We start from the raw sequence: 26,726 nt of genomic DNA, 5'->3' as shown, positions 1-26,726 counted from the left end.
TTTCTCAATCACACTAGCCACACTCTCAAGTGTTCAGTGGCCACATATTTTGTATGTTCTGTATGGACATTTCCTTCATCATGGAAGTAAACTTGCACCATCTCTATGACAGTGAATTGACTTTGTCTTCAGATCACTGTACACTTATCTCTTCAAAGTCATAGAAAGTCTATAAGATGCAATGACCACAAATAAACCAACAAACAAATCTGGCAAAGCATTACTTAAATAATAAGATCGTTTAAACATGCTTACATAATTACAAGTCTCAAGAAGAGAGATGTGTAGCAGCTCAGCAATGTTATCAAAAGCCTGACCCATTGTACCATGTTGGCTTTTTTCTTCATGCTTGTTGCTCCTGGTTGAAAATTAATTCCCTCCACTCCTGGCATCCCATTCACATTTGAGACATAAAACATAAGGAAGAGAAAACTCTCCCCAGAACCCCCCCCCTGCTTATCTTACATATCATTAGTGAGAAATAGATTATCCAGTTACTCCTAGCTCCAAAAGATGATGGGAAAGTAAGTATGTCACTCCAGCATTTTTTTTTTTTCATGAAGTAGCAAGGAGTGGAAGATTGAGACTATCTCTGGGGCTAGATCACCAATAGGATCACCACACACCTCTTACAAAGCTCCTCCATTTTAAGACTGAATAAGACTCACTGAAGTCAAGTGGTTGTCTCCATTCCCCAAGAAAGGCTGAGAATATATATTTTGCACCCTGACAAAAGTGTTTTTTCTTTTGTCCAACCAGTGTTTATATATATTCTTATAATATTTTATAACCATTGAAAATATAGCATTTTCAATGATAGCACCTGAGCAAATTGAAGTATGCTCTTCTTCCAGTTAAATATCAACTAATATCTTTGACAGAAGAATAGTGAAGAGGGCTGGGGTTGTAGCTCAGTGGTAGAGCACTTGCCTAGCATGTGTGAGGCACTGGGTTCAATTCTCAGTGCCACATATAAATAAATCAATAAAATAAAGGTCCTTAAACATCTAAAAAAAATATTTTTAAAAAGAGAATAGTGAAGAAAGTTGTGAATCTAAATGTTTGCATTTCTATGGTTGGGGTAATAATATTAGTTTAATCAAAACATTATAGGTGTATAAGACAAGATATTAAGTAAGCATATTCTATGTTAAAATTTAAGGTTTGTGAAATGAGTAAAAGAGTGCCACTAGATTTTTTTTCCTTTAAAATTGTCCTACTAAGTGTCAGACTTCCATGTTAATAAACAACTAACAAATGATAGCCTAGCCTAATGGAAGTATTAACAGAAATGATCACAACCACCATACTTCTAAATTTTGTTTACTGCTACTTAACTATAGTAGTTTCACTCTGTATATTCTACTATTTATTTACTAAGATGAAATGACAAATAGTACCTTAAATACCATTGTCTCATATTTAAAACTTCAGCTAGTGTTAAACATCAAAAATAATTCCGTAAGTGGAGACAAGGGATTTGGAAATTCGTATAAACAGGATAAAATATAATTTAAGGAATTTAAGGAAGAAGCCAAGCAGAATCCAATGGTATCTACAAAAACAAGTATACACAGGAGACTCATGAAGTGAAGTGTACATGTTATTTCCCCAAACTGAAAAGAGTTAAAAGAACAATCTACCCAGTTGTCCAGTGAGTAAATTTCCAGTGCTCCATGGTTGAATGAGACCTCTGTGCTCCTCCTCATTGATGGAGTATACTCCTAATCTCTTCTGCAGAAGCCAGTGGGAGGGTTCCTGCCACCATATTGAAGCAAGACAAAGGACATGGTCCAGCTCAAATGATCTGGCTTTCCTTGGATAGCTCTGTGAACTGCCTTGGAGTTCTCCCTTCTACCATAGAAACTGATGATACTACCTCCCAGGGATCCTCCCCGTCCAATCTGTTGTCCACCTTCCATTCCTCCCCAGCTGGCCTCTCTTGCTGGCAGCTAATGTATCATGCAGGAGGGTAATAGGTGCTTAACGAGTACCTTTGGGTGACTTAACAGCATAAGCCAATTCATTTCCATTTTTCCAGAGTCTTTCCTTGCCTCATTCCTTGTTTTTTCCTAGACTTTAGCTAGCTAATATGGTAAACTAACTCAAGTCACTATAGTAACAAAATTAAGCCAGTATCTTTTCGGGTCATGCATTTGCATTGTAGCAAGTAATCAGGTAAAGTTTTACCTCTAGTTAAGTGGGATTCTTGGAGCTATAAGTTTCAGGCACTCAGAGTGTTCATTTGAGCACATTATGGGGTGAGGAAGAAAGGGCAGGATCAAGACTACCTCAGATAACGAACAGCACAAGCTGGAGAAAGAGATCTTTTTTTTTTTTTTTTTTTTTAATAATCCTAGTTCTGCCTTAAGGCTGGAAATGAAATGAGACAAAGCTATGGTGAGCCAAATAGAGGAGCTATGAGATTCCATGAACAAAGACTGTTTTACCTAACACGTAGACCTTGTTCCTGTCAACTTTTATCACCCATCCATAAAGCGTCTAATCTTCAGTAGTATTGTGCCTGGTCCGCACTTAGGTGGAGGCAGAAGGAATAAAAGAGTCACAGGGTGTAGAGTTGTTATTGTTGAAGAATTGCTATGCCAGATTCAAATGAAGGTCTGCACATGCAGCAGCTTCTTCCTCCAGAAGAACAGAACAGTCCTGGTGCCAGAGCTTGTATAGATGTAGCTGTTTCTTTGGTCAGGGGAGAAGGACAGTCTCCCAGACTCTTGAATCAAGTGCTTCACTTACTAGAGAAAGAAGCCCGACCTTGGCACTCACCTCATTTGAACCCACTTCATTGTTTCAGAGCCCTGATAGAAAAACAAATGTGTTTTTAAACACTTTTTTTAAAAAAACTAAGACTGAATTATCCTGTTAGTACCAATTGTATTAGATTTAGGCAGGAGCTCAGAGCTCCAGTGGTTTAAATAAGAATAAAAATGCCTTGCTGTTAGGCATGAAACTCCAGAGGGAGGTGGCCTAGGCTAATAAAAGGGTGCCAGACTCCTCCAGTCTTGTCCTAAGTGATAGGATTTCATCCACAAAGGAAAGAGAAATGGCCAAAGGAAACAGCATGAAAATACCAACAGCAAACTCCAAAGGGGGAGCTGTTCCTCAGATGGATTCCATTCCTCATGTGATTTCTATCTGAAGTGTCCCCTCAGGCTCTACAATGTCCATTCTTGTGTCCACTGTCCAACTGGTAGTAAAGAAGAAGGGATGGTAAAGGACACAGTCCATCTATTTAAGAATACTTCCCATTAGTTGTACATCCTTTCTGCTAACATCTCGTTGGCTCTAAGTTGGTCCCATAGCATGGGAAACACTGTTCCAGGCAGACAACCATACGTCCAACAAGAAATAAAGATTTCTTTAACTCTGAACAAAGGAGAAAATGGAAATTAGAGGACATCTTGCATCTAGCCTGTTACCCACCCCACTAATATTATCTTTTCCAACCTCAGCTGATCTGTGCTACAGGAACACAAATTAGCACTGTCATTTAAGAAAGTCATAGGAAAATTGGAGAGTTATTGTGAAAGATGCAGTTGATTTCAGTGACTTATGCTTTGTTGCTATTTTGCATAATCTGTACTTGTATTACTCTCTGTTTGGACAGTTAACCTTGAGGAACTTTTGGAGAAAATGTATTGAACTTGGATTAATTTTCCACTACCATATTTATGAAAAAATACATAATCAGTCACCAACAAAGTACACAGAGATTCAAGTAAATCTCTTATTGAATACAATGCATCTAGAATTTTTCTTTCTCTAAAATTAAAGCTATTGGGACAGAAGGGCTCTAGTACTGTAGCTGCCCATGAGTTGAAATTTTTGATAATTTGTGTTTTATTTCAAGAATATTACTAATTTTCTCCAATGAGAAAATTTAGAAATTTAATGTAGGGGAATGGTATTTATATTTTAAATAAAATTAAGTCAGATCCTAGAAAGTTGACCAGACTTTCATAGCTTTCTGAGAGGAAGGATGATTATGAATAGTGTGCCAACTTAGACTTAATCATGGAAAGAGTGAGCTACTGATGATATATGCAAAATATGGGTGGGAAACGGAAATGTTCTTAGTTACTGCTTGGATGGTACAGGTTCTTTCAAACTCTGAAGACTGGCAGCACATTGGAAATTACCTAAATAACAATGCTTATGGATGGAGAATTGGATGGTATGGTTTTACATGATTCTAATCCCATATTAATACTTAGCAGGGTGATTTTAGCCCTGTATTTCTGTACTTACAAAATGATACCTAAGAGGTACTGTAGAGTAGTAGCTTAGACAAGGATGCTTTCACTGTGGCTGCACTGAACTCACCTATTTAAAACTGACTTTGGGTAACAAACTCCAAAGGGAGAGATTTACATCTGGCCAAGGCAGAATGAACTGTAGACTCATGTTAGCTTCATGTCTGGTCTATATGACCCATGAAAACCGGACCATCCTTTTGACTAAGGACTGGAAATAATATATGATTGTTCATCCATTGAGTATCGGCTGTGTTGCAAGCCCTGTGACCCCCCCCCCTTCTTTCTCATTCCATCATGGCTTGTTCTCTGGGTTGACCATCTGTCCACTTGCTCTTATGTGTACCTTCCTCTCACTATGAGAGACTCACCAGATAAAGCTTTGGTGGAGATCTATGTGTTTGTGAGCATACTGAATCCCACTTTTTTACTCCCTCCATTTTTTTCCAGTGGAAAGAGAATTGTATACTTAGAGTGTTGAAGGTATGACTTTTTTCTTACTATACAATATTTACTTGTATAGATTGCACCAGGAAGCTAAATTCTATGTTATTCAATAAGACTATATTGTGTATTTTCTGCAAGTCATGCCCTGCGTCAGATACTGGGGATACTAAGATAAATAAGGCATAATATCTTCCCTCTACAACTCCAGTCCAGTAGGTAAACAGAAACACAAACAGATAATTTGAATACAGTGTGATCACTGATAAGATAGAGGTGTTCTCTGCATACATATAAGGCAATAGGGTACAACCCAGCTATAGATGGAGTTGAGAGCATTGATTTTTGTCTGTTGGTAAGAGAGATGTCCTAAAAGAGAGAATGTTCTTCAAATCAAGAGAGATACTGTGAGCAAAGGTCTGGAGATAGGTTGCTAGGATCTTATTAGGGAGGGCAATTGGTAAGAGACCAGCTTATGTAGAGTAGAGGACAGATTTTGAGGATGAAGTAAAGACAGAGTTGGGTTCATGGGATGGGACCAGGTGGTGGAGACCTTGAAAGCCAAACCCAGATTTTTGAACTTACAGACAACAGATGGACTTTGGAAAGTTTTAAGTGATGACCATAATAAAAGGTACCTATCCTATCACTACGATGCCCACACTTTGGCATTTAAAATAAAAACACATTTTCACTTAGCTTTGGGCCAACCAAATTGTGTAGGTACCTTCATCCTCATGAAATACCATTCCTCATCAGTGCTGTGCTTTGATAAATAGAGTTATTTATTTGTGTAAAAGGATGGGCAACTGGCAATATTTACGAGTTTCCAAAAGGCTCCCTGCTCCAAAAGCACCCCTGCCAGCCTACCAGGACATGTTTGACAGCCACCAATTGGTGACTGCATTGAATAGAAAGTCCTCTAGTCACTTGTCATGATGCATATGGTCTCTGGAAAAACTCATGCTAAGCATCGCTGGCTGATTGCAGTGGTGAACTAATACCCCAAAAGAATGAGCTATGGGGCAGGTACATTTTCCTGCCTGGGAATTCAGAAGTACAAGAAGGAGGGATTTGACATTTAGGAAAGGTAAGGATGGCATGCTGCAAATCAGGAAGTTGAGCTGCCAGGGGCAGAGGCAGACCTGCAGTCCTAGGGAGTACCATGAATTAACCCAAGTGCCCGAAGGGGAAGGGCCCATTGAAAAGGTAATGGATGGGACACTTTAAGTTCTTCCTTTTTTCCACATTTTCCCAAGGCTTATTTCTCTGAAGTACAAAGCTGAAGAAACTGAACTACTTATATGTAGAGAGATCTTTTTGTTTTGTTTTGTTTTGTTTTTTGTACAGTTCCCTCAATTTCCTATGCACAATTAATTCACTTAAGTATAAGAATGTGTCTATGACTATGGCATAATAAGGCATAAGTGAGGGTGAGGGTCAAAACAAGGTCAATGACAATGTGCCTCATATAAGAATCCTGAAAGCTGCTCATGTGACACATAATTCTGGAAGAAGTAAGATAATGCTATACATTATATACTATCAATTCTTTTTTAAAAAATTTTTTTATCTGTAGATGGACACAATATCTTTATTTATTTCTCTTTATGTTGTGCTGAGGATCTGACCCCAGTACCTTACATACGCGAAGCAAATGCTCTACCACTGAGCCATAACCCCAGTCCCACTATTGATTCTTTATTAAGAGATTTCTGTGTGGTGGGCACTGACCTAAGTATTTTATGTCTGCCCCTTATTTTATCCTCACACCAACATAGATATGATATCCTGCAGATGAAGAAATGGATGAACTTAAAGGTCATGCACCCTGCTTAGCAGCATGACTGGTATGTAGTATAGTCATCATTCAAATCCAGATTTATCAGTTGAGGTGAAACAAAGTAAATAAGAATTCTTAATGATGACTAAGTATTTGGGAAGATCACTGTTCTGGTCCCAGAGACCAAGGATCCTTTAATTAGAGTATTTGTCCAGAAGTCAAAGAAGGACTCAAAGAAGTCCCTGGGTCAATGACTGATCCAGGCAGGTTTTGTAGTTCACATGGATAAATCAGAGAAGTGATGGGAATTTTTTTATATTCCTTTGTTTTATTTCTTTATTTTTATGTGGTGCTGAGGATCAAACCCAGGGCCTCACACGTGCTAGGTGAGGGCTGTACCGCCAAGCCACAACCTCAGCCCCTGATGGGAATTTTGAGGAATGGAAAGATCATGACCCATCCTAGGGAAGTAACTCCAGTTATTATCCTAGAAGATCGCTAACCCAATGTCGCCAAGTCTTTATGTTTTCACCAGAAGCTTCAAATCTAGGTTTTTATATGAAATATGGTTCATTAGAAAATGTGGGCTCAGGTCCTTAAAAATTTTTTTTAAATCTTCAGAGACTTCCATTTGTCTGGCGATAAGCCAAATTAGAATTTCAATATCTTTGTACAGAATGCTACACCTAAAAGTATAGATTTCAATATAAAATCTGCACATTTCCTCAAATGTATGACTGAGCTGCAAGCAAGGAATTCATCAGAGGCTAGGAAGAAAGCTTTAGTTCATAGGGGAAAGAGAGTGCTATAGCCAGCATTTGTTTAGGGACTCTGTGCTAATCTCTGGCGAGCTGGAGCTAGGGTGACCGGCTGTCCCAGTTTGCCTGGGATTTTCTTGGTTTTAGCATTGAAAATTCTTATATCCTGGGAAACCCTCAAAACTAGACATACTAGAACAGGTGGTCACACTTTATGGAGCCTTGAATTAAGAAGCTGAACTGTTGACAGATTGAAAGCAGAAGGCCCAAGGAAAGTGAGATGTTAGATCAAAGAGACCTGCTTTCTACCTGCAGCATAAAGTTGGATTCCCAAGGGCAGTTGCTACAAACCCACCCTGCAGAGGAAGGCTTTGAAGATAAGAACCTGACTAAGCCTTAACTCAGTCTTAGCTCTAGCTGGGAAAAAAAGAAAAGGAAAACTTCTCCTCTGCAGACTCTGAATCATTAGCTCATTCACTTTCTTTGTGTCTCCTAAATCTCCCAGCTTGATATTTTAAAATAGTCCCACTAATGTTTTTAATACTCCAGGGAAGAAAGTGAAGGAGGAATAGATGAAACAAAAATAGCAAAATATTAATGTTTTTAAGTCAGACAATGGGCATCTGAGGATCTATCACATTTTTGGAGTGTATTTGAAATTTATCATAATGAAAAGTTTTTTAAAAAATGTAGACTAAAGTTGATAGTATTTCCTAGAGAATGGCAGAATCCAACTCAAACGCTCTCTTTAGGCACCCACTCTAAACATTACATACAAATAAGGTTCCAAGGACAATTGATTCAATTTAAAAAAATCACTACAATATGAGAGGGGAAAATGGCTCATTAGTTCATTAGTGATACTCAGAAAAAAGAAAAAAAAAACAATCTATAGAAAGAATCCTGCAATGACTACAGAATTTGAAATTATCCAGTAAAGAATATAAAAATATTAGTATATCAAAAGAAATAAAAATGGAAAATGAAAGTTAAAGGAACAAACAAATGAGCAGTTGGGTTCGAAAAAAGGCAGAATAGAACTTCAAAAAAAGTAGGAATTGGTTAGATAATGTTTATCACAACTGAAGAGATAATTTCTGATAAGAGTTGAAAAATCACACAAAATGCATCATAGACAAACAAAGTGAGGAACAGGAAAGAATAAGAGACACCTGAAGGACAAGATAAGGCAACCCACATACATCTAATTGCAGCTCCAGAAGGAGAGAATAGAATGAACAGGGCAGAAATAGCGTTAAAATAGATGACAACTGAGATGTTTGCAGAATTGAATAAAGTTACCAACCCTCAAATTCAGGAAGCCAAATTAGTTCTAAGCAAGATAAAATAAATCTACACGAGGGCAAATCTTAATGCAGAACACCAGGAATAAATGAAAGATATTTAAACATAAGTAAAATACAGATTACCTAGTAAAGGATGACAGTTCAAATGGCAATGAACTTTTCTATGGCAACAATGAATGCCAGAAAACAATGGAATTAGATATTTAGTGTGCTGAGATACATTAATTATCAGTCTAGAAATGAATACTCGGAAGAACTATGCCTCAAAAACCAGAGTAGACAGGTATATTTTCCTAAGCTAAAACAAAACAAAACTGAGTTTTCTATCATTACATCCTTGCTACAGTGATTTCTAACAAATGGACATGGGTCAGGAGAGAAGCGATCCCAGAAAGGACTGATATTGAAGAGCTAATGAGTAAAGTTATAAGCATTTTACATAACAATAAAAGTTATATGAATCTGTACACACATATACAAATATCTTTTACTATAATATGTCAGAGTCCACCAGGATTCACTTCATGTATCTATTAACTTTGGCATGATTGAAAAAAAATGTATTAGCTTGAAAGGAACAAGATGCTGGAAGGATAGATCAGGTGAGGGCTGTAGCAAATCGTGGAGATGAAAATTGAATTGTTTAATGACATGTGCAGCTGAGAAGAGAGTAGGGAAAGCAGTCTTGGGAACAGGATGCTCTTGGCTTGAACAAATCCTTAAACAAGAGATGTGCTCAAGAGAAGGATAATAGGCTACAGAGAAAGGGAGACTATCAGTTTGCAGTAAATCTATTACAACACAGAACTGATCTGGGTACTCTTTTTAATAAGTCATAGACATGCAGCCATAGCTGACTGCTTCTAAAGAGAAGTCCTCATTTTTTTTAAATCGGTAGCGCCTGAGAAAATAACTTATCAATGTCAGTCTTAATTTCTTTCATCAGCCCATTGATAGAAGGTGAGAAGAGTCATTTAGCCATCATCTTATCGCTGGTACAGTGTTGGCTGCACTCATTTTGCACACAATCAGATAAAAGATGTTTGCTTTGTCTTTGCTTTCACGCCCTGGTACAGCTAAAAGCTTTTCAGGAAGGGGACAGAATGAGCTGAGAGGTTACCGGGTTATGAAACATTGTCACAGCCTAGCCAGAAGCACTGAATCAATTTCCAATATGTTTCTTACATAGCTAAAACCTATACTCTGGAGATGTTATTGTTTGATTATAAAAGCAGAAGGAATTTCAAGAGAGACTTTCATGCCACCATGATAAACAGTCTCTGCCTGTAACTAGATTGTGTCAACTCCCAAACGGAAGGAAAATCTACTTTAAGGTGACTCTCTGCCCATTTGAAACTCAGCCTTGTGTTCCACCTTGAGAGCCCTTTTGGAAGGAATCAAGTGCAAGTGTGTATTTGGGACAGGAATCAGTTATCTTGCTTCCAGGCAAAGTGGTACATTCCAAAGACACTCTTTCCTCTGTTGACCTGGTCATCAGAATGCTTTCCTAATGTCAAAAGTATTTGTGCATTATTCTGCTGTTAATAAGTATTTTTTTAAAAAAATCAATCACTTTCCTACATAAACATAATTTCTTTAAAGTACTACTTCACATATTCTAAGTTACAATTGAATCAGATTTTAAAGGAGAAAAGTGGCAAGGAGGAGGCAGTGGTAATGAATGTTGGCAGTCAAGAGGAGACTGAAATTTTGGATGCTATGACTTGGTGCAAAACTTTTCATCTCTCTGTGTCTAAGTCTTTTCGGCCATAGAGGGAGGAGAATTTGTTCCAGAAACAGACTGCTGCTTCTGATAATCTTTGAGGTAACAAGTTTCTACCTGAACTTCAGACTGTCCACAACCATCCATGTCGATTGAGTTCCCATGTCCCATGAGTCAGTGAGAAGAGTGTTTCAGTAACAGGTTCTGAATACACAAGTTGCAAAGCTGAACCAGCAGCAGTCTCTGGGCAGAACTTAGACTTTGTGCATAGCAGTCATGTTACCACCACCTGTTTGCCTAGAGCTGTGCATTTTGGAGAGTGCTTCCACTGATTCCCTTGACAGGCTCATAGCCAGGGTGTTACATATGCAGAATGAGGCCCTGAGCAAGTTCCTGAACCTCTTTGAGCCTTCATCTCCTCATCTGCCAAATGGAGATAATAGAAATATTTGAAATAACATTGAAAGGAGCATTAAGTGTACTTGTGCACATGAGCACTTGAAACTACTCTAGGTATGAGCAAGAACACAATTGTTGGTCTTCATTGTTGTAGTTATTTAGGAAGATCTAATGTATAGGTTACTCTAGGTGTTATCTCTCTGAATGGTGAGGAAGATAAGGCATGAAGAAGTGTCCTTGTCTTGTTCATAATTCATCCTAGGTGATGACAAGAGTCCTATGGAAGATTAGACTGCCTTATAACAGAAGAACTTAAGTCTTGGAAGCTCCTACTCATAAACCTCACACATAGATAAAAAGGCCTAGGATGGCCTTCTGTTCCCAGCAAGTCCTCAAGCATCACATTCCCCACACTCTGAAATGCACCTGAACCATCACCACCAGTCGTCTGCAGCAGCTTACCTGATCCTTTCTGCCTTCATCCTCTTCCTCCCAAACTGTCTCATGTCCTGATGTTTTGCCCATTTGAAAAGTTCTAGTGTGCACAAAGGAACTCGTAAAAAAACTAAGCTGCTCCACAGCTAGGGGTGAGTCGCTTTCATTATCCAGTGCTCAAACCTCAAAGCACAGCCACAAACCAACTTCAGTTCAGTTACTAAATATTTATTAGGTATTGACTTCATTCCAGGCATTGTGCTAAACCTTAGGGGTATGAAAATGGAGACTCCATAGGCTGTGGATTTGTTGAGCTTATCTGATCTGATTCTGAACCAGAATCCTTGTTTACATCTTTTTCTTAAATTTACTTGAAGACTGCATCACGCTAATCTCTCGCCTTGATATTAAATTCTACATAAAGGTCAATTTGCCTGGCCTGTTCTTTAAAATTTTCCTTAGGCATTACCAAAAATGACTTGATGACTATAAAGAATCCTATTGTTGTAGATGATCGAGAACTTACTTTCCTTCGTAGTTCCTAAATTATGTGAACTTATCCTTCTTGGCATGCTGGCAGAGACAAATAATTTCTTTAAAACAGATGGCATGCAGAGCCATTGTTTAAATGTCAGCTCTGCTGCTGTTTATTGCCCTACTTATCCAGGGAGATATTTGCATGCTGGATTCACCTGAGCAATTGGTCTGCAGTGCAGAGGAACTAGGAAGCTTATTTGGGCGTTATTTTCTAATCAAGCCCCTTCGATATTCCCATTAGGTTTGGGAATGACAGGTGCTATAACTGTAACTTTATTTTTGATGACTATTAAACTTATGTGCATTATTGTTTTATTTTGATAAAATAGTAGGATTGGCTTGTTGAATTATTTTCAAGAATATAATATTTGGCAGTGGAATAGTTTGGAGTATCCCAATAGATCCTGTGACAAGAATTCAAGGGCAAGTTAATTATCAAGAAGTACAGGAAAGACTAATAGGGTACAGACGTCAGGCAGAGAAGGAAAACCATCAGTAAAAGTTAAAGGCACATTGTTATCACACCAGCTCCACCAGGGCCAGCTACATAATTTGCACAGCCCAGTGCAAAACAAAACACAGGGTCTCTTGTTCAAAAGTTATTAAGAACTTCAAGACCAATACAAGGTGGGAAGGAAAAGAAAAGTGAGAGAGGATTCCATGAAAATAGAATCTCTTCTGAGAGATCAATGGAGTAGGGGGAGGGGACTGTGGAGTAGGGAAGACAGACAGGAAGGGGGAAGAGTGGTGGAATAAATCTGCCCCAACTTTCCAATGTACATATATGAATATGAAAAAGGAACTAATTTAAAAAAAAATGGATAGAAGAAAGATCAGTAGAATAGAGGAACGGAAATGGAAAGGAGGAGGACAGGGAAGTACTGGAGACCGAATCAGAGCAAATTATGTTTCATACTTGTAGAATCATGTCAAAATGAACCATAACATTATGTATAACTGAATAAACTGACTTAAAAAAAGAAAACCGAACAGAATCTTGGTACAGAGACAGCAGTGGACAGGTTCCTGTGGGACTTCCCAGCTCACACACATATCACTAGCCCTGGTTACTACCATGAGAGACAGAGAGACAGAAGCTTAGCCTGCAGCTTTGGGTATATAGAACCCAGGTCTCAGAGTTTTCCCACCTGAGGAGTGGGGGATCTGAGTATCACCAACTCCCATTGTGACTGCTGCAGAGCTGCTTCTGGGGCTGTTATTGTTGAGCAAAGGGACGGTGGTTCCTGGAAATTAGAAATGCTCAAGTAGTAAGGTCCACTTGAGTAAGGCAGTACCAGCAGACTCCCAAATATTATGATCCTAAATAACCTATTTCTCCCATCTGAGCTTTATTTGCCTCTTCTGGGAAACAGACTTAGAATTATTCTCAGTCTATTTCCACAAGATTTGAGGCACCTGCATCCATATCATACTGGGAAAGGAGTTTTAAAATAATTTCATTTCTAAGGAATAGGGATCTCCCACAAAGCTTAGGGAGGAGCGGTATTGCCAGGTTCACTTCTACTGAGTTTGGAACACCCTTCTTCATGTGTTTATTTGAAGAAGATATAAAACGGTTTGAACTAGAAAATGATTTCCCCTCATTTTAGCTCTTTAATCATTTCTGTTTGCCATAAACATCAGCTCCTTAATTACTGTTATTTTATGTTGTGGTTAATTTATATTATGGTTAATTCAGCTTGAATAAGTCATGGGGTACCCAGGTGTTTGATCAAACACTGTTCTGGGTGTTTCTGTAAGGGTATTTTGGCATGAGATGGTGATGATGATGATGATGATGATGATGATTATTTACCAGAGATTGAACTCAGGGGCACTTAACCACTGAGCCACATGGTGCCCTTTTTATTTTTATTTTGAGACAGGGTCTCACTAAATTCCTTAGGGCCTCACTAAGTTGCTGAGACTGGCTTTGAACTTGAGTTCCTTTTGCCTCAGCCTCCTGAACCACTGGGATTTCAGGTGTGCACCATCACATCCTGCTAGACAACCTTGAAAATTGATAGACTGAGGAAAGAAGCTTGTTGTCCTTAATGTGGTAGATTTTTATACAATCAGGCAAAGATCAAAATCGAATTTTAAAAAAGCTGACAACCACCCCCAACTCACTCCTATCACTACCACTAGTCTGGAAAGAGAATTCTTCTTCCTGCCTGCCTGACTTCCAAGTGGGACATGATATTTTTCCTGTTTTTTAACTGAAACAGGTTTTTCCTAGGTCTGGAGCGTGTTGACCTTTGGTCTGGAGCTCTACCTTGGCCCTCCTAGGCCTCCAGCTTGCGGACTCACCCTGCAGATCTTGGGGCTTGTCAGCCTTCATAATCATGGGAGCTAATTTCTTATAAGATACACTCATACGTATCTTCAGTTGGTTCTCTTCCTCTGGAGAATGTCAACTAACACAATTAGATGCAATTAAATTTTAACAGAATGATTAGGATATCAACTATAGGAGTTGAATTGCTGCCAGCAGCCCAGGTTTGCTTGTCTAGACCCAGGAAAACGGAGCCAGTAAACTTACATCCTATAAACTGGGAAGGGATGGGGAGAGACTGTAGATGCCCGGATTCCACCCACATTTTCACCTTTTATGTAAAACAGCGGAGTAGGCAGCACTAATGAAACCTAGTTATGAAAAAGTCTCTCCTTTAGCCCTCTGGTTTCATGAAAGCAAACAAAGGTAGACATTTTTACTTAGAATAGATCTGAATTCAAAACACATCTCAATATCTGTAAGACATGAACTTCCTCACAGAGGTGCATGACTTCTGTAGACATACTCACTTCACGCCAAGGGGACCAAAGATGCTGGAGACCTGGTGTGGGGGAAGGACATCAGGCCCTGGAAATCCACTTACCTGCACCCAGCATATTTATTCATTATGCAGTAATAGATCCCTATTAGGGAGAATTTGTGGTTTAAAGCAGAGCTCCTCTAAGGGCAAAAATGTGACTTCAGGCATGCATAAGATGCTCCTGCTAAAATCACTGGAAGTTGCTTTCTATGTAGTTAATTGTAATGACTGGTCAGAATCTGAATGCCAATTAGAGCATTGTGCAGCTCACATGTTGTCCTGCACTTGAAGGAGATGGGGCTACAGAGAAACCCAGATTAAATATCCTTCCTTCTCATAAACCAGCATGTCTAGGATTCCATGGGTGGGGTGCTGAATTTGCCCCGGATCTTCCTTTGTAAATATGAATTGTACAGGATTTTGTGATGAAATTACCATAAAGAAGGAGAGTCTACTCTTCAGGGAGTATTATGGTTTGGATGTGAGTAGTCCCCAAAAGCCTATGTGTGAGACAATGCAAGAAGATCCTGAGAGTCTTCATCCAATCAGTGAATTGTATCTTGTTGGGATTAACGGGGTGGTGATTGGAGGCAGGTGGGGTGTGGCTGGAGGAAGTGGTTAATTGGGGGTATGGCCATGGGGTATATATTTTGTATCTAGAGAGTGGAGTCTCTGCTTCCCAATGATGTGAGCTGCTTCCCTCTGCCACATTCTTCCACCACGATGAGGTGCCTCATCTCGAGCCCCCAGGAATGGAGCTTACTGTCTGTGGACTGAGACCTCTGAAATCATGAGCCCTCAAACTTTCCCTCCCCTACAATTATTCCAGTCATATTCTTTAGTTACTATATTGAAAAAGCTGACTAAAACACGGAGTAAGAAAACATTCCCACTGGACATCAACCCTACATGAGAGAGCAACATATTGGAGTCACACGCACATACCTGCCTTTGCATTAATTACATAGGGATACATGAATCCAGACAGATTTTGAACCTTAACTCTGCCAAATTCTGTGCCCTAGTATGATCGGATCCTTGGACGAGGAGTGGGTAGAAGCCATGGGGCACCTACATAGCTTCAGTTAGCCATATCGGTTAGTGAGCTTGTACTTAAAAGGATCATGAAATGTTTCCAGGGCAGCATTCTGCAGGCATTCAGAACAGAACCTGAAATGAATTTTTCAGAAACATGTGGGCTTGGCTGGGCTGGGCAGGTCACATTGGAGTTTCTCCTTTACCTTTGTAATTAAGCAAGTTTTGCTGTCACAACTCTGAAGGTTCCATTCCATTGCCTTCCTCAGGACCCCGGAGAGGAACTTTGGTCTCTTCTTCCCACTCCTCATTCTGCTCCCTCCTTAATTTCTTCCAAGTCTGTGTGGAGGCTGGAAGATGGGGCTTCCCATGTGTCCTGAGACTTACTTGACACATTCTCATCATGTTCATCCAGAAGTTCACTTAGCTGCCTTTGTCTTCCTACTTAATTCACCTCCTGTAACACCACCCATTTAGAGTTTTCCTTTATGCTTCCCCAGATCCCCATCCTCCTCACATTGGCTACTCTCTTACTCTCTTCTCCATGCTCTAACTCTGCCTCCTAATTTTAGGACCCACCTCCCACCCCCACACTTTATTGCCAATTCTTCACCTTTGGAAAAACCAGTCATTTTTGTGGCTCCTTTCATCTCTTTCTTCCAGTCTCCATAAAATACATGCTTTCTACAGAATCAGTAGCATGTTCGATATTTTTCAACATTCAATGTCAGTGTCATTTTGTTGGAAAGCCACGTTCATATTATGACAGTTGCCCTAGATGTACCAACACATGTTTTTGATAACATCTTTTGAATTTTTATATATTGACCTTGGATCAAAATAGTGCAGCTTCTCATCACATTTTCTGTCAAGTCCTGTTTTATTTTTTTCCTAAATACCAAACAAAGGCCAAAAATACATAAGATTCAAACTTCAAATGCAGGATCATAAGTGCTAAACAAATTTCTGAGCCTTCACGTCTTTCATACACCTTCCCTAGCCTCTCAGGAATCAAAACAATGCACCATAGAGAGAATTGAATCTGAAACCACTGTACCTAGTTTTCAGTTAATTTGGCCCCTTGGTTGATGAATCTTTATTTTAAATCTTTGCCTCAGTTTCTGCATCTGTCCATTGGTCCTACTAATTTTCTGCCTTCCCCAGATCAGAGCATGGTTGTTGGGAGAGTCAAAGGAAGAGAAGGTCATAGCAACATATTTTGAATATAAAATGGTTCAAAAGGGCAAGGGACTCCTTATACATCCCCTGAGCTCTGCTGGATACCGAAGTCACAATCATTTGCTATCTAGTTTTCACTATTTCCACTCCTACCAAAACCCTAGTTGGAACGCTACCCTTTTTAGCCAAGCAAGTACTGGAGGGTTTTTTTCCTCCCCATGTCCTTTCTTTTATAAATCTTTTAAAGGAAAAAAATTCTACCTCTGTGATACTCTTGTTCTAAAGATCCCCAAGAGCAGAACCTAGGCCTAATGTAAGAATGGAAGCAGATGGTGAGAGGCCAAAGTCCTGGGGTATGGCTTGAGTGTGTGGATGGTAGATGGGGAAAGACAATTTGAAAAATGACAGTCTTTCTGAATATGAGATGATTTTAGAAAGTGAGATTGAAAAGGAAGAAAAGTAAAAAGGGTACATCAAACCAAATAGGTTTTAAGGTGCATCAGACTATTTATTTTAAATGATAGTTATAAAATCTCATTAGAAAGGAAGTGCTGGGGAAAAAAAAGGATTCTGACTTGGTTATAAAATGGTTCACCAGCATTCATAATGGAGTGTAATTGAATTAGAAAAAAATATAATAAATACCACAGGAGAAAACCTAGAAGATGAATATATTCTCAGCAACATCCTGGAATTTGGTCTAGAGAGGAAGAGCAAGTAAGGTTGTAGTAGTTGCAGAGTAATGGAAGAGGCCTGAGCTTGGTATTAGAAGACTTGGCTTTAAATCTTGGCTTCTGGGTGTGTTCTGTTGTCCCTAGGAGACATGTATTCTCTGGGCTTTTGTTTTCTTATTTGTAAAATGGAGATGATTCCTGAAACAGTATCGCTGTAAATTTCACTGAAATTTAACTTCCTTAAACCTGAGTTCCCTACTGTGTAAAATGTGTCATTACATACTGCATAATGACATAATGCAAGTGAAGCACTTGCCCTGTAGTGAGCAATCAGAAAATGTTGTTATTCTGTAGAAATATGATGAAGGTCAAATGCATTTACACAGAGCATATATAGGTTGCCTTTAGGGTCATGACTTAAAGGCTGTGATCCTTAGGGGTCTTCTCTGTGGAGGAGGACCTAGGGCACACAACCAGGAAACTGGGTTGTACCTTCCTCTTCCAACCTAGAGGAATGCCATGCTATATCCCTGGCACATTCTTTGATACTGAGGATCCTCAACCATCATAGATCATTTTCTGTTGCTATAACAGAACAGCTGAGGCTGAATAATGTCTAAATAAAAGAAATTATTTCACTTACATTTTTGCAGACTGAAAGTCCAACATCATGCAGCCCCATTGATTTATGCTCTGGTTATGGGCCTTTGGATCACATTGAAATATGGTAGAGAGCATCATGTTAGGACCACAAGGGAGAAGGAGGAAATAAGGGATTCAGGGAACAGTATTGCTCTTTTTATGATAACTCACCCTCAAGGGAACTAGCAGGTGCCCCTTGAGAGCTACACTGATCTCTTCCAAAGGCAGGGCACTCCATGACCTAAACACTTTCCATTAGGCCCCCACCTTGTAAAGGGCTCACCACCTCCACACTACCACACTGGGAACCTACCTTCCAGCTCTCAAACCAAGCACCAACCCAATGAGGAGGTTGATGAGCACAGAGAATGTGAGTTTGGGAGTCATGCTGGCAGTCTGGCAAGTGACCTTCTTCACTTCCTAGAGCTCTGCTTTCCTCCTCTGTAAAAGGAGAATTGTGTTAGCTGCTTTCCAAGATTACTTAAAGCATGAAAAAGTACATAAAGCCCTCTGTGGGCTTCCTGGGCCTGGGATAGAGAAATTACCCCAGTCTCACTCCCCCTGAGTCCTGAAGACCCTGGCCAACACCTCTTTCAGATGCCGCTGAGGATAGCTCAGTACATACCTGGGGAAAGTCCGGTTCTCTCTGTTTCCCCTGTGTTCAACCAGGGTTTCACTTTTAGATTCTGTGAGTCTGTATTGGCAGCCTGGCCATATGATATTTAAGTGCACAAATATCAAGATGTAATTTACAGACACAAGAATTCACTCTTATTTAAGTGTACAGTTCAGTGATAGATGTTTACAGTTGTGTAACCACTGCTATAATCAAGATATCTCTATATCTTGATTTATTTTCATCTCCCCAAAATGGTCTTTCATGCACCTTTATGGGTAATCTTTTCCCAGCACCACTAGTTCCAGGGAACCACTGATCTGCTATCTATCACTGTAGTGTTCCTTTGCCACAATTTTATGATATTTTGGATATGTCCTCTTTTAATAAACATAATGATTTCCAGAACCACACATGTTTGGTGTGTATCAGTAGGATGTTTGGTTTTCTTGAAAATTAGTATTTCGTTGGGTGGTTACACCACATTTTATTTATCTATTTACTAACAGACAATTTGCTTGTTTCCAGTGTGGGCTATCATGCATAAAGCCCCTAAAACACTTGGGTATAAATCTTTGATGGACATATATGTCATTTTAACTCTAGTGTGTTATTGCTGAGTTGCTTGATGTGTATGTATTTAAATTTTGTATTAAACTGCCAAATTGTTTTCCAATGTAAGTTTACCATTTTTTATTCTTATCAATAATGCATGAGATTTCCACCTGCTCTACAACCTCACCACCACTTAGTATTGTTAGTCTCTTTAATTTTAGCCATTTTTATGGAAGTGTGTATATCATTGTGGTTTTAATTTGCATCCTCCAATGACTAATTATGTTGGCTATATATTCTGGTATTGTTTTTCATCCATGTATCCTCTTTGGTGATACATGTCTTCAAATTTTCTGTTCAATTTTGTGTTAAATTGCTCAGCCTCTAATTACTGAGTTTCAAATGTTCTTTTTATTCAGACTCAAGCCCCTATTAGATATCCTTTTGCCATTTTTCTCTCAGCCTTTTCTTGCACTTTAATTTTCTTAACTGTCTTTAAAGACAAAAGCTTTTAATTTTGATCAAGTCTAATTTATCATTTTTTCCTTTTATGATTTGTGTTTTGTGCTCTTGCCTATTCCAAGGTCACGGAGGAAAAAAAAAACTCTTCAATGCTTTCTTCTAAAAGTTTTCTGATACTGGCTTTTATATTCATGTCTATGTATTAATTTTTGTATACAGAGTAAGGGTCATTTTTGCAGTTTCCAGTCCCTTTTATCGAAACACTATCTTTTCTCTGTTAAAATACCTTGTCATTTTTATCAAAAAACAACCTACAAAATATGTGTGATGCACTCTCTGGAATGTTTTTTTGTTCAACTCATCTATATGCAAATCCTTACCCAATACTTCACTGTCTACGTTATTGTAGAACTTAGGTAGTATCAGTTCTCTGACCTGATTTTTACATTTTAAAGAATGTTTGCATTTCCAAATAATTTTAGAATCACATCAGTGTCTGTAGAAAATCAAACAGTGTTTTGGTTAGGATTATATTGAATCTATAAATAAATTTGGAGAGTTGGCATCTGAACAATATTGAGTCTTCTGATCCATGAAGATGGCAAATATCTCCACTTAACGTCAGTATTTTAAAATTTCTCTCTGCAGTACTTTGTACTTCTTACTGAACAAGTTTTACCTATATTTTACAAGGTATATCAGTATTTCATTTTTTAAATGCTGTTAGGAATGATACTGTATTTTAATTACCAATTATTTATTTCTAATATGTAGTAATATAGTTAACTTTTATATGTTAACCTTGTTTCACATGATTTGGTAGAATTTCACAATGTTTTGGTAGAATCCTTAGTATTTTCTATGTATACAAATATATATTCATGTTATTTTCAAATAAAGAGAGTTACACTTCTCTCTAATCGCTATAGTTCTTTCTAATCTCTATACTTCTCTATCACTTCTTTCTTTGCTTTAGTGCCCTGGGTAGGACCTCCAGTATGGTGCTCAAAACAAGTGGTGAGAATGCATATCCTTCACAGTTTCCCAATTTTTTGCTCTCTTCTCATTGTGTAATGATGTTTTCTCCATGTTCATTATAGATGTCTTTCTTTAGATTGAGGAAGTACCTTTCTGTTCCTCCTTTGCTGAGAGTTTCTTCTTTGTTCATCATGACTGAATATGGAGGCTTGTCAAATATTTTTTCTTTATCTCTTTTTTTAACTTTTAAAATTAATTTTATTAGTTTACTTTTTAATGTGGTGCTGAGGATCGAACCCAGTGCCTCATGCCTCACATGTGCTAGGCAAGTGCTCCACCGCTGAGCCACAACCCCAACCCTTTTCTTCATCTCTGATTTTTTTTTCTTTCAATATCAATTGAGTTTTGAAACTAAACAGACCTCATCTTGCTTGGATAAACACAATTAGTAAAGAGTATTTTCTCCTTTACCATGTTGCTAGAATTGATTTACTAATATTTTATTAAATACATTGCATACCCTTGATGAGAGATATTAAACTATTGTTGTTTCTATTTTAGGATGTCTTTGGGTTTGATATCACCATCATGTGGATATTAAAAAATGATATGGAAAGTGTTCTCTCCTGTTTTCTGAAAGAGTTTATAAATAAATGATAATTTTTTCTTATGTTTCATAGAATTTAATTGTGAAAACATCTTGGCCTATAATATTTTGAGAAAATATTTTTAACTTGAAATTCAGTTACCTTAATTGATATAGGATCATTTTGTTTGTTTCTTGAGTCAGTTTTGGTAGTTGTGACTCTCAAAGAATATTTCCATTTTATTTAATTTGTTATGATACATAGTATGATTTTATATACATACAATTTTATATCACATGTATGATTCATATGATAAATGATAAATTCATAGACATTATCTGTTACTGAATAACAATGCCCCCTTTTTCATTTCTAATACTGATAATTCTGTGTTCTTTTTCTCTGTCAATCTGTTTTGAACTTTGCTAGTCATATTGATACTGTCAAATATGTAGTTCTTTGTTTTATTGATTTAAAATTTGTTTTATAAATTGCTACTTTTATTTTTTATATCTTCTTAGCTTGTATTTAATGTACTCCAATTTTTTCTAGTTTCTTAAGATGAAATATTAGAATATTTATTTTAGATAGACCCATAGTATTTGTGCTATAAAAATTTTAAAGCAATCGTATTGTGTTTTCATGTTCATTCACTTCAAAATATGATCTCATTTTCCTTTTAGGGTATAAAATATGCATAATATTCTCAATTTTCAAATTTATGCAGACATCTTTCTTCTGCTGATTTCTCTTTTGAGTCTGTGATGATCAGAGAAAACTTTTGCATGATTTTAATCATTCTAGATTTGTTAAGGCTTGTTGTATGATGAAGGAATTGATCTGTTTTGAGGAATTTATATCCAAAAGAACATATATTCTGCCCTTAATGCAAAAATTGCTATATAAAATTTGAAAAGGTCAAAGTTGTTTATTTAATTGTTCAGATATTCTGTACTTTGTGATTGTCCATGTGTTCTAGTACAGAGAGAAAACTTGTAATTTTAATTATTGATTTATCTTTCTCTCTTCAATTGTCAGTTTTTGCTTCATATATTTTGGAGTTCCATTGTCATAAATACACATATTTAGGATTATATTGACTTCTTGATGAATTTAACATGTTTTCTTCATCCTTGGTCATATTTCTTTCTTTCCAGAGCTCTACATGCTTTGATGTTATCATACCAACTCCAGGTTTCTTTTGATCAGCATCTGCATGCCCTATCTTCTTCTGTTCTTCTATTTTGCATACATTCAGTCTTATATTTAAAATGAATTTCTTGTCAAAAGCATATGAATAGGTCTTTCTTTTAGATCATTTAAACAGTATATTTATCTACATGGTTGGGTTTAAACCTATCACCTTATTATTTTCTGTGTGTCCCATCTTTTCTTTGCATATTTTACTTTTTTCTTCATTTTTTGAATTTATTTTATTCCATTTTATTTTCACTTGTAACTTATTAGCTCTTCTTCTTTGGTTTTGGCTTTAGTGAGTGACCTAATATTTAAATATAATTTTATTGCATCTTTGTAAGGTCTATATTAAATAAAACAGTATGAATTCCTTTTATATAATCTCTCCCATTCTTTCTGCTATTTTTATATATTTTATTTCCACATGTTTGAAGCTTCATAATAAATATATTTTACACTCATCATACATTACTATTTCCAGTGCTTTTATTCTTTTGTATATATCCAGATTATTACTTGGTATTCAACTTTCATTAGCTATGAGATTTGCTCTAATATTTCTTACGCTAAAAATCTTATGGAAATGAATTACGCAGTCTTTCTTTGTCTATAAAGTATCTATTTTGCCTTAGGATTTAAAATTAATTGGAAAGTTGAGTAATCATAATTAATTTTTAAAAAATTGACAGGCTCCCCCTCTTTAGCATCCTATCAGTGTTATTCCACTGTCTTCTGGCCTACATAGTTTCTGATTAAAAACTCTACTGTCAATTTCATCTCTTTTTCTTTATAAAGTGTCTTAATCAGTTGCTTTTAAGATTTTATCAATGGTGTTCAGCCATTTGATTATCATGTATTTCAGTGTGTTTTTCCCCCTGCTGAGTCTGTTGTATATTGAATTTATAGTTTCATAAAATTTGATAACATTTTTTATTAAAATTTCACCATATTTTTCTCTTTTCTCTATTTCTAGGGCTCCAAATATACATATTCAGGTACTAAATGTCAACTCCCAGGTCATCAGTGTTCTTGTTCTTTTATGTCTTTTATTTTCTGTGTGCTTTATCTTGGTAGTTTATATTGTTTTATTTTCAGATTCACTGATTTTTATTCCTATTGTGTCTCCTATTTCTGTGAAGTAGTTACTTACCCTTACAATGTATTTTTCAATTAAAGGTGTCTTTCCTGTCTATAATATTCATTTGGGTATTTTTATTATTTTTAATGTCTCCTAATTAGGTTAAACTTTCACTTTACATCTCTGAATTTTTATGTCTAGAATAATCACTTTCAAGTCCTTATTTATTAAATTCACTACCTTTCTCATTTCTTTTTTATGTTTCTACTTATTAACTTTTCTCTTGGATATGAATCCTAATTTTCTGCTCTTTTGCACACCTGATTATTTTTTATTGGTCTCCTCAGATTGTAAATTTTTGGTCATTGGATGTTAGATTTTGTTGTCTTCCTGTGAAAACGGTTGAACTCTGTTCTGGAGTACATTTAAGGTATGTGCATGTTGGTTTTAGTTTTCAAGACATGCTCTTAAGTTTTATTTTAGGGAAGCCTTTATTATGGGTATAATTTAGCTTCACTACTAAAGCTTGGCCCTTCTTAGAATTCTACCCTCTGGTGCTTCTATCAAAAGGCCAAACCTCTCCAGATGCTGGAAACTTCCATTATTTTAAGTTTTATAAGCTCCAGAAATTACTCAACCTACTACTTCATAGTAATTATTTCTTCAGTCTCATGAATTTCATCTCATGTATGTGCAAGTCAGTACTCAGCCAAAGACTAGAAGAAAACCTCTGCTGGTAGCTTTTCTCTCTTGTAAACTCTCCTGCAATTTCTAGCTGATTTTGTCCCTCCTCCTTAAAACCTGTATTACCTCTTCAATCTAGCAGGTTGCTCCAAGCTCTGTTTGTGTTCCTTCTCCTTGTGGTTCAGTCCGGAAACCATCTTCTAGGTAGTTGTCTGGAGAAATTATGAGGCTCATCTCATTTGTTTCACTTTATTCTGTGCTATCTAGTATCCAGTATCTGAAACAATGTCACTCCTGTGTGTTTGTGTGTTTCTGTATCAGTTTAAACCTTCATCAACAGAAGCAAAATCTATATAATGTTTACCCATATCTACATCCCCTGGCTTGTGGGGTTTCATTACTTCTTCTGTTTTCCTGGAGAGACAAGCTTCAATGATATCATTGAAAAGAGGGCAGCGTCTTAAATGGAAAGATAGATTCATCTTAACTCCAGCCTTGTCTTCACCCATATTTCAACTACTATCACATAAAAGAAAAATAAATGATCCTTGAGTATTCACTTACACAATTAAAATCCTTACCAATAAGTAAGGCCTGTTAAAATGAATAGTTTTTTCAAAAGCTAAGGGGTATGAAGAATTCAGCTTTATTCCTTTCTGCATATAATTCAAAAAGTAATTAATGCTGATTAAATACAGAAGCAAATGGAGAAAAACATAGTTGAACTTTAAATTTTTATCTTTCTGAAGCCTTTTATTAAGTGTCTATAATTTTAGTTATATAAGCAAACTGAAATAGTTTATAGCCTTAGAGCCTAAATTTTGTAATTGAAGAAAGTGAGGGTAGTAATAATATATATGGTGCTTCAGCTCCTGTGCTTTTATAACTATCTTTAATGATATTTTCATCAGTTTTTACATTGATAAGTCTCAATATTCCCCATGCTTCCCTGTTTTTATGTTCTTCTTGCCAAATAAAACTTTTAAATCTCTTCCTACATCATCTTACCCCAAATTTATTTTCTTTTCCTCTGTGTCTTATCAAAGTAGATGTCATCCAGGCAGGTGAGGTGGAAAGTAGAGGCAGTTGTCCATATAATCCTGCAAGCCTGATATGGAGTAAAAGAGATTTAGAGAAACAGAATTACCCATAATAGCCATCAGTATCTATCAGATTCACCAGATAATTGCTCGACTTTTCACTTCATTTTATCAGGACAGCAAGAGACAGAGTGAATTTGTGAGAGAGTAGATTGAACAGAGACAAGGATAACCTTTTAGGAAAGATATGCTTTACCTTCTCCAAGGGGAAATCATGATTTACTAATTTGGGAATATGATCTGGGCATGTGATGACTCTATGAACAAAGCAGAATTGGTAAACATCATCTGTTTAGTCCTTTAAAATGCCTTGCATAAGTACCAGCCTAAAAATGGATTAAAAGAAAGTACAAATAAATAGCTAAGTTATAATTAGACTGTTAGAGACTAAGTTGGGGACTGAGTAATTTTGTTATGGATAGAGAATGGACAAGGAAAACAGGGAAAAAGGGGAGGAAGAAGTTGGCATTTCTTCAACTGGAAAAGTGATGATCAAGGATTGGGACGGGAACCATTATGGCTTCACTTTTTTTTTTCTTTTTTATTGTACTTTGGAAGATTTTTCTAATGAAATCAACTTTACACACAATTGATTTTTCTATTAGAAAAAATGTCAAGCTAAGAGGACCACACTTGATCTATGAATAGAAAGTGGGTCAGTGGTAGTCATTGCTTGGTGGGCAGTTGAGAGGGGTCTACACTGTGTTGTCATGAACAAGGACTTTGGGATGGAGTGATGACTCCCAAGCCAGGACCCAGGAGTCTGGGTCCAAGTCTGTCCCGAGGTCAGCTGACAAGTCCCACAAATGCTGTTCATTAGCCTGTAGTGGTCACATTATGTCATTAAACATATCACGTAGGTCCAACCATTGTTTCAAGATAAGCACAGTATCATAGCAAGCAGAAAGGAGTTATGTGAAAACCTAATTTTTTTTAATCTAAAGTTTTGAGAATACAGAGATAATTATTAAAATTTGTAAAACTGAGAAGGGTTGGGTAGTTACTTAGCAGATCTCTGAAAGCCAGACCCAGAATTATCCCCAAAATCTAAAAGAGGTTATGTTAGTGTCAGTGACCAGAAGGAGCACAACTTAAGGGATTTTTTTCCTGAGGAGTAATACCAGTTATATATGTACATAAATTCAAAAAAGATTTCTGTAGATGCCTTGTCTGTGTGGGTATTTGAAGCACATTTCTGACCTTTTGTCATTTATATCCTTGAGTCACATCCTACCACAATAACTTATGTGAGGCTACTATCAGGCCAAGAATATCAGGTTCACTGGTTACCAGCCTGAGTTGCCACTTATGTTATATTATTCTTAAAATTTGTCCTTCATATTTAAAAATGAATTTCATGATCCACTTTTTTTAAAAATTATTTTTTCTATTCATGTCCTACAATTTTTTTAGTATTCATTCCCTATGTAATAGGGTGGCAGATTCCCAATATCCAGACAGCCTTT

General features: G+C 37.1%; 1 protein-coding gene across 11 annotated transcripts in view; it reads left to right on the top strand.

The window, feature by feature from the left end:
* Positions 1-26,726, top strand: part of Nckap5 (NCK associated protein 5) — a 969,537-nt gene that overhangs the window by 862,171 nt on the left and 80,640 nt on the right. The gene's annotated exons all lie outside the window — the stretch shown is intronic.

The sequence above is a fragment of the Marmota monax genome, unplaced genomic scaffold, assembly GCF_021218885.2.
Source record: "Marmota monax isolate L192 unplaced genomic scaffold, Marmota_monax_Labrador192_F-V1.1 WCK01_AAM20220418_F8-fsc00154, whole genome shotgun sequence".
Classification (NCBI taxonomy): domain Eukaryota; kingdom Metazoa; phylum Chordata; class Mammalia; order Rodentia; family Sciuridae; genus Marmota; species Marmota monax.
This window is presented reverse-complemented; position numbering and strand designations above follow the sequence as displayed.